Here is a 9,905-nt window from a genome sequence, read left to right on the forward strand (position 1 = left end):
CCGACTACTCCTAAGTGGTTGAGAAAACTTTAAACTAAATCAGCTATTGTTGTCGTTCTACCCTACTGACGACTGCATTTTAGGGATATGGGCAGAAACAAAGACAGCTGTTTGGCTATTGATCTGTTTACATTTTTTAATGATCTTTGGTTGATTTCTTTTTTTATGATTTGCAGTGTAATTTTGTTTAATGTTGTTATTAAATGATCTAATTGTATATATTCTTATGTATGTTTGTTCTGTTGGCCCTGTCGCTAAGAATTTTTTGTGTCCATTTTCGTTGTATGAAATGACTAGTCTATATGTTGTATGGTTAGTGGTACCACGTACAAGAGAAAGGCTACAATAAGGAATCATACGGGAAGTTATAAACAGAAGTGCATAAAGTGCATATAGCCTTACCAAGCGCAACCGCCATATGGAGCAGTGATGTGCTCCTACCAAGAATCAATTTTCCAAAGAAGAATTTAATGAAGAGTTGAAAAAATTGAGAGCTCTCTCTTGCAGAAATAATTATACGTTATATGGATCTGAAGGAAGAAAACAATATGCAAGCATAGGAAATACTAATAGATTTACATAACAATCCGTTTACGGTACCAAAGCGCAGTTCGCGAAAGAGTTCAGTCACTACAGTTCTTAATTATTACCACAATAGAATCCCTCGCCTTATTAAGGGATCTACATTTTAATATATCAACGTGGGATTCCGTTGCTGGTAATTTTGCTAATAGATAAGCTAGATATGACCAATAGGTCACACAACAGAAATAAAACCTTTACATTCGTTGCTCGATTTCGTGGAGCAAAGAATAAGGGTATAGAACACTAGAAAATCTCGGCAGACTTTTTATGCAAGCATTAAAGAAATCAACATGAGCGTGTTCCACAAACACCAAATGGCGCATAATACAAAAAGGAGAATCACGAAACCGTATACGAAAGATTGAATTGGGTACTTAAGCAAATAATGTCTGCAAATTGATTGAGCACTGATCACAAAACTAAGGAGTATCGGTGAAAATGTGTTTTAAATCTTGAAACCCTATTCGGAGCAATTGAGCATTGGGGCATAACAGTAGGTATCTAGAAGTCCCTCAGCACAGCCAAAGTACAATACAACAACGGATACTGTGCCAACTTCAGAGTTTATCTCAAATAAATTTGGTATATGAGAGGATAACATCAATGCTAATATTAAATTGCCTGGTATTGGACGCTATCCAAAAATAGTGGTGATAGCCGATTAACCAGCTCAGGCATTATATATTTCATGTTAAAAATTTTAAGCGATATAATGCTGGCAGACCTGAATTTTGCTATGTCAGGAAAATTATATATGCTATACATAGAATCGTACTGCATTCCTGACAATTTTTAATACAAAAGAAAACATAGGTTAGCAACTGAGATTCACTTCCACGTTGCTGCGTTGCTCCTGGCTTGCTGCTGCGCTGCCCCTGGCGAGCTGCTGCGTCGCTCCTGGCTTACTGCTGCGTCGCTCCTGGCCTGCTACTGCGTTGCTTCGGCTTGCTGCTCCGGGTGACTGAGATCGGGACGAGCTTCCCCACCGGGACCGGCAAGGTGTATTGCCTAGCAGGTAGAACAAAGTTCTCCCTTAACGCCTAGCCACCTCTATCGCCTGACACCGCGCAAGGACTCCCTAAGCCTTTCCCGCCTCCTCCGCTGTTACTAGGCCGATCTCCTGCTTCGGGATTTGTGGGGAGTTTAAGACTCCACCAACAAAACGCAACATTTTGTCCATCACAGCTCGTTTGTTTGATGGGTTTATTGTGCCCTTGATCATGAGAGCAAAAATTTGATTCAGAAACTGTGATGACGGAAATAGGTGTGCATACCAGCTGGAATAGGTTCCAGCGGTATTTACTAAAGTTAATGAAGTCCTCCATACCTTGATATATCTGCCTTAATGAAAGTGTCTAGATCCATGGCTTTGGAAATGCAAAGTGAAGCATACGGATGTTGCAAATATGTATTTACCACTGGTCACCGCCAAGTCGCGAGTCCCCATAAAACAATATCAATTTCAAGACTCGAGTGGTGTGTAGCCAATTTTCTTGCCAAGCTATTCGCTATATTGGTTAAAAAAAGATCAATCCACAGTATTAACGTTCGTTGCAAATAGAGTTTCTGAGATCCAAGAGCTCGCACTGGACTACAGTGTCATGTGCCTAGAGAACAGATTTCGGCAGTTTGCTATCACTGAGAACAGACATAGACGGTTTGAAATAAACTCAGTGGGAAAATTAACCAGAATTCTTGATCAGAAGTCACGATGAGTGGCTTCGTCTTCATCTGGTATAGGTAACAGGTTCTCGAGAGCAAATGAAACATGACACTAAGTTCTGTAACAAAAAGGCGACAGGCGTGCACGAAGATGATTTGTATCTGCGCCCACTGTGTTCGTTATAAGCCCAAGCCCAAGTCAGATTATCGGTAATTGTTCCGCCGATAGGGTTAGATTTGCAAGAATATGGATCAATTCAGGGGGTTCGCTGGTAAAGAGGCGTTCTCGTTCGATTTTCTGCCAACGACGCCAAAGATGGAAAGGCTCTCTTTTTAACGTGACAAAAATCCACGATCTCGTATTGGCAGACCGCCGATTGAAGATACGCCAGATAGCTGAGACAGTAGGCATGTCAAAAGACCGCGTGGGTCATATCCTGCATGAAATTTTGGGCATGAGAAAGCTGTCGGCGCGATGGGTGCCGCGTTTGCTCACTCCGGACAACAGACCGGACCACTTAAGAGCAGTTTTTGACGCTGTTTAAGCGCAATCCGAAGGAGTTTCTGCGTCATTTCGTTCTTGTCGACGAAACATGGATCCACTGGTACACACCAAAGACCAAGGAACATTCGAAACAGTGGACTTCACCCGGCGAACCTGCTCCGAAAAAGGCGAAGACTGTCCCATCGGCCGGAAAGGTGATGGCCAACATTTTTTGGGATTCACAAGGTGTGATCTACATCGACTACCTGGAGAAGGACAAAACGGTCACAGGGCTGTACTGCGCCAAATTATTGGGCCGATTCGCCGCCAAATTGCAGAAAATACGGCCCCATTTGGCGAAGAAAAAAGTGCTCTTCCATCATGACAACGCACCGGCTCACACTTCCGCTGTCGCTAAGGCCAAATTGGTCGAATTGGGCTACGAACTGCTACCCCACCCACCATATTCTCCAGATTTGGACCCGTCTGACTTCTTTGTGTTTCGAAACTTGAAAAAGTCACCCGCTGGGCAGAAATTTGCCTCGAATGAGGAGGTCGTCGCCGCCACAGAGACCTATTTTGCAGACCTAGAGAAAACGTATTTTTCAGACGGGTTAAAGAAGTTGGAGCATCGCTGGGTTAAGTGTATCGAACTAAAAAGAGATTATGTTGTGAAATAAATCGCCACTTTTCCAACATTTTCGTTTTTCTTTTGAGCTGCAGTTTGCCTTTCAATGACAGCTATATGATATTGTTGTCCGAATTTGAGAAAACTAAAACCTTAATTATAATATAGTTAGTATCTCAAAAGAATATTTTGATAAATAGAAACAGCAAAATAAAATTTTTTTTATTTTGATTTTTTTTAGTTTTTAGAATTTTCTATGGGAGCTATATGATATAGATTTTAATTTAATTAAAACCGCAATTCCATAGTATTTAAAAAGAACAACAACAAGAATTAAAAACAAGAAAGGAAGAAAACTTCGGCAAGCCGAAGTTTTTATACCCATGAAGTTATTTAAAATCGACTACATTTCGATTTATAGGCCTATATTACTAAAAACAATGAAGCTATGTCGATTTTGCGCTGCACTTTGCCATCGTTTCTATTGCAGCTATATGATATTGCTGTCCGATTTTGACAAAACTAAAAGCGTAATTCTGAGATAGTAAATACTTACTAAATCTCAAAGTAATATTTTAATAAAATCCACCAAAATACATTTTTTTTTTCATTTTTATCTTTTTTTAATATATTGATTTTTCTTTGGGAGCTATATGATTTAGATGTCCGACTTTAATTTAATTAATCGCAATTCCATAATATTTGATTATTACCAAATCACAAAGAACAAAAAGAAAAAATTAAAAACAACAAAGTAATAATTTTTTGAATTTTTTTTTCGGTTGTTCCTATGGGGGCTATATGAAATAGTCGCCCGATCCGGCTCATTCTGAAAGCAAGTTTCAAGCAGATAGCTTTAAAACTGAGAGACAAGTTTGCGTAGAAACGGACAGACGGAAGGACATGGCTAGATTGACTCTCCTGGAGATGCTGATCAAAAATATATACACTTTATAGGCTCGGAAATGTCTCCTTTACTGCGTTACAAATTTTTGACTGAAATTACAATACCCTCTGCAGAGGTATAACAACAAAGTTATACATTCTTAAATTTTTTTTCTTATTGTTCCTATGGGAGCTATATGATATAGTCCCCCGATCCGGCTCTTTCCGACTTATATAATACCTGCAATAGAAAGACAACATTTGGGAAAGTTTCAAGCATAGTATATAGCATTAAAACTGAGGGACTAGTTTGCGTAGAAACGGATGGACGGTCGGAAAGACGGACGGACAGACAGACGGACAGACAGGCGGACAGACAGACGGACAGACAGACGGACAGACTTAGCTTATATTTTTGTCAAAATCGGACAACAATTTCATATAGCTAAAAACGATGGCAAAATGCAGAGCAAAATCATTGTTTTTGGCAATATTGGCATACAAATCGAAATGTTGTCGTTCCATAACAACTGCAAGTGCAAGCCGAAGTTTATTTGAAAAATCATAAATTAACCGTGAAGAACCTCACGGTTTTAAAAAAAAAAAAAAAAAAAATAAAAAAATAAAAAATATTTTAGTTATAAAAAATTTGGTAAAAAAAAAAACAAAAAAAAAATAAAAATTATTTTTTTTATTTAGAAAAATAAAAAAAATTAAAAAAAAATTTTAAAATTTAAAATTTTAAATTTTAAAAAAAAAAAAAAAAAAAAAAAAAAAAAAAAAAAAAAAAAAAAATAAGGGGGAAAAAAAAAAAAAAAAAAAAAAAAAAAAAAAAAAAAAAAAAAAAAAAAAAAAAAAAAAAAAAAAAAAAAAAAAAAAAAAAAAAAAAAAAAAAAAAAAAAAAAAAAAAAAAAAAAAAAAAAATAAAAAAAAAAAAAAAAAAAAAAAAAAAAAAAAAAAAAAAAAAAAAAAAAAAAAAAAAAAAAAAAAAAAAAAAAAAAAAAAAAAAAAAAAAAAAAAAAAAAAAAAAAAAAAAAAAAAAAAAAAAAAAAAAAAAAAAATAAAAAAAAAATAAAAAAAAAGGAAAAAAAAAAAAAAAAAAAAAAAAAAAAAAAAAAAAAAAAAGTAAAAAAAAAAAAAAAAAAAAAAAAAAAAAAAAAAAAAAAAAAAAAAAAAAAAAAAAAAAAAAAAAAAAAAAAAAAAAAAAAAAAAAAAAAAAAAAAAAAAAAAAAAAAAAAAAAAAAAAAAAAAAAAAAAAAAAAAAAATAATTAGACAGACGGACATGGCTATATCGACTCGGCTAGTGACCCTGATCAAGAATATATATACTTTATAGGGTCGGAAACGCTTCCTTCTAGCTGTTACATACTTTTGCACGAATACAATATACCCTTTTACTCTACGAGTAACGGGTATAATAATGGAAATCTACTATGGCAAATGTCTTAAAAACTATGTCATTTTAAGCCAGGCATTCCTAAAGAAGAAATAATTCAAAATACCGAAAATCTTACATAAATTATAGATTACAACAAGAAAGGAAGCAAACTTCGGCAAGCCGAAGTTTATATATCGACTACATTTCGTTTTTTATGTTTGTATTACTAAAAACAGTGAAGCTATGTCGATTTTGCGCTTCATTTTGCCATCGTTTCTTTATGATATTGTTCTCCGATTTTAATTTAATTAAAACCGTAATTCCATAATATTGAAATATTACCAAATCCCAAAGAACAAAAAAAAAAAACAACAAAGTTATAATTTTTTTGAATTGTTTTTTCGCCCGATCCGGCTCGTTCCGACTTATATACTTATGCAATAGAAAGACAACTTTTGGGAAAGCAGATAGCCTTAAAACTGATGGACGGGCGGACAGACGGGCAAGGCTAGATCGACTCTCCTGGTGATGCTGATCAAGAATATATATACTTTATAGGGTCGGATATGTCTCCTTTACTGCGTTGCAAACTTTTGACTGAAATTATAATACCCTCTGCAAGGGTATAAAAACAAAACAGTGAAACAAAATTTTTTTTCACTTTGCTTCAGTTATACAGCAGCCACGTCCTGCAAAGGAACGATTTGTGCATGGGACCGTTGTCCGGTTACAGCTTGTACTGTAGTCTACTTTGGTTTTTAGGATTAACGAACCCAAAATCTGACAGTTAATTAATTTTGTAAGTATCCAACTACAACTTTTGGTCGTTATATTAATAAAAATTCGTACGCATTTGGATAGAAAATCCAAACATCCTAACTTTACAAACACCAAAGTTATGGCATTTCGAGCAATCAATTATATGACAGCTATTTGACCGTTCTGACTTATATGTATACTGCGTGCAGAGGAACGAAGGGTATATCCAAAGTTTCAATTCGATATCATTAAAACTGAGAGTATAGTTCGTGTAGAAACAGAAAGACGGACAGACGGACATGCTTATATCAACTCAAAACGAGATCCTGATCATGAATATATATACTTTATAGGGTCGGAGATGTCTCCTTCACTGCAATGTACACTTTTGACCAAAATTATAATACCCTCTGTAAGGGTATAAAAATAACGTCGTTCTAGTACTCTGTCTCCTTGTTAGCATTGTCGCTGTTTCTTTCTGGCAACGAGTAACGAGTAATGTTAAGTATTGAGAACTTTTCTCACAGTCTCGTGGCTCACTTTATATTGCAATCATTTTTTATTTATTTATTTTATTTTGTCAAATTAAAACTATTATATAATACTAAAATTAATATAAAAGAAAATGGCACTGGAAACTGAAGTCCTTCGGCCTAGCTATTGGAGTTTAATTAGTTGATTTATATTCGGAGATGAGCTTTATTAACAAATTTATTAATTTTTTTAATATTTGATTTGGAGGGGGATGTGAGTAGGAAAGATGGAAGGGTGAAGGATCCAAAAAACAAAGTGGGTGTGGGCTTTAAGGCCTGGCAAATGTTAAGAAGATAGTGTATTGAAGAAATCCTGTCACCGCAAAACCGGCAAGGAGGGCAAGCAGATCCTTGAAGAAGGTGTTCGTGCGTTTCCTGTGTGTGTCCAATGCGAAGGCAGGTGAAAATCCTACGATTGAGTTTATTGAGGTCGGTGGGAAATATGGGTTTTTCGCAGGCTGCGTTTAGTGTTTTAAATCTGTGGTTGAAACCTTTCCAACCAGTAATTTGCTTTTTTTTGTTGGTAGTTTTAATTAGCATAGGGATGTCTCTGGAACTGATGGGTGAGAATTGGAAGGTTGATGCTACGCTCATATATCAGGCAGCCGCGTCAGCTTGTTCGTTCCGAAGAATTCCTTGGTGTCTGGGGGCTCAAACGATGGTTATTTTTGATTTTTTTTTGGGCAAGAATGTTCCTTATTTTGCTTATTGTGGGATCTCTTTGCAAGGGGTTTTCCAGCGCTGCGATGGAAGGCTATTGGTGCAGATGGCGAATTTCCCTTTAACGTTGAAGGACTGCGAAAGCCTCGATGGTAAATATAGAGTTGAAGTTGGGAAGGGTTCCTCCCCAGCCATAAATTGAGATTTTGGAGAGGATTAGGGCACGGGTTATGTTAATTAGGATATTGGGATGAATGTGCGAAAATTTAGAACTTAGAAATTTAATTATGTTATCCCGCACATCAAGTTGTTTTCTTAACGTAATACAGTGTTCCTTAAAGCTAAACCAAGAGTCGAAAGTTATTCCAAGTATTTTTAAATGCTTGACTGGTTCGATGGTCTTATTTTTAAGCTCCAACAACATCTGATCTTACGACAAATGTGAAGAGAGGCGCCTGAAGATAATCCCCAGGATGAAAACTCCTCGACAATTTTTAGGAAAGTATTTTTTACATTGCTAAGGTTTTTTTTTTGTATAAATTATGGCGTCATCTGCGTATGAAGATATATTTATTTCCTTGTATTTGGCTATTACGAGATTGATGTGATCAAAAGCTATGATGAAAAGAACTACCGATAAGGGTGAGCCTTGTGGGACTCTGTTTAGCAGGTTTGCCGAACCTGAAGTCTTGTCGTTGATTCTAACTTTAAAGATCAGATTATGTTTTCAACTAGTTTACTTAGGCAGGGTATTAGAGATATTGGGCGATAGCTATTAATTTCTGAAGATTTTTTATTTGGCCTTGGGATGGGAATAACGATAGAAGATCGCCAGGTGTGGGGGTAATTGCCAGTGGATAACATGCAGTTATATATTACATGTTAAGTAATCTTTGCTTAAGGCATGGAGGGATCTGTTTAAGGATGGGATAGGAAATTCTATCAGCGCCAGGGGATTTACCTTTGGCTGTTTAAAGAGCTGCCTCGAGTTCATGCAGTCTAAATGATGTGTCCATACTTAGTGCCGTTGGGGATATTTGGGTAGTGTTGTATGGTGTGATATGAATCTTTAAGACCTGTCTAAGCGTTGTGAAGAATCACATTTTTTTCTTTTTAAATATAATTCTTATGATTTTGTTAGATCTAAGTTAAAGCAATAGGTTAAGAGACATTAATTATGAAGTTGATAATTTAAATTAGCCCTAAGGAATATAATTGTTAGATCTAAGTTTAAGCAGTAGGTTAAGAAAACATTAATGCTGAAGTTTATAAATTTGAATTAGCCCTAAGTGGCCGCCAAAACTATCGAATAAGCTAGGAGAATAGTTAAGTTTCCCCGCCGAAGTCAGTACACGAAACACGATCACGCCACTGAAAATACCAAAAGGAAGCCACCACGACGGAATCCCACAGGAAAGGTTTTCTAGAAAAGAGAGCAACGGCCAAACTGTGATCAGAGACTTGAAGCGGGAACGACGCGCGTGAGGTTAAATTGTGGCGCACTAGAAGATTGGAAGCCAAGAAAACGCAAGTCCTCGAGGCACGTGGCGAAGGAGCAAAGAGAACGCAGAACCAAAACACCAGGACACTGGCTTCGGCAAGCAGGGTGAGCATAATGAGTGCGACAGGGACAGACAGGGCTTAGAAAAGGAACCCATTGAAATAAAACTAGAGTAACTCAAAAATCAAAACGCTAAAATACTTTGTGCAGCCAGTGTTACCTCCGATTATGCCGTCTGCGAGTATTCCGGGCTTTTTCGTAGAGGTTTTTCTCAGCAGGGTTAGCTGCGACAGTGCCGTCTGCGAGTATTCCGGGCCTGTTCATAATAATTAGAGCCACCAGTGTTACCTCCGATTATGCCGTCTGCGAGTATTCCGGGCATTTTCGTAGAGGTTTTCTCAGCAGGGTTAGCTGCGACAGTGCCGTCTGTGAGTATTCCGGGCCTGTTCGCAATAATTAGGGCCACCAGTGTTACCTCCGATCATGCCGTCTGAGAGTATTCCGGGCATTTTCGTAGAGGTTTTTCTCAGCGGGGCTAGCTGCGACAGTGCCGTCTGTGAGTATTCCGGGCCTGTTCGCAATAATTAGGGCCACCAGTGTTACCTCCGATTATGCCGTCTGCGAGTATTCCGGGCATTTTCGTAGAGGTTTTTCTCAGCAGGGTTAGCTGAAACCGTGCCGTCTGTGAGTATTCCGGGCCTGTTCGCAATAATTAGAGCCACCAGTGTTACCTCCGATTATGCCGTCTGCGAGTATTCCGGGCATTTTCGTAGATGTTTTCTCAGCAGGGTTAGCTACGACAGTGCCGTCTGTGAGTATTCCGGGCCTG

The sequence above is a fragment of the Drosophila rhopaloa genome, unplaced genomic scaffold (genome assembly GCF_018152115.1).
Source record: "Drosophila rhopaloa isolate 14029-0021.01 unplaced genomic scaffold, ASM1815211v1 contig_197, whole genome shotgun sequence".
In the NCBI taxonomy this organism is placed as follows: domain Eukaryota; kingdom Metazoa; phylum Arthropoda; class Insecta; order Diptera; family Drosophilidae; genus Drosophila; species Drosophila rhopaloa.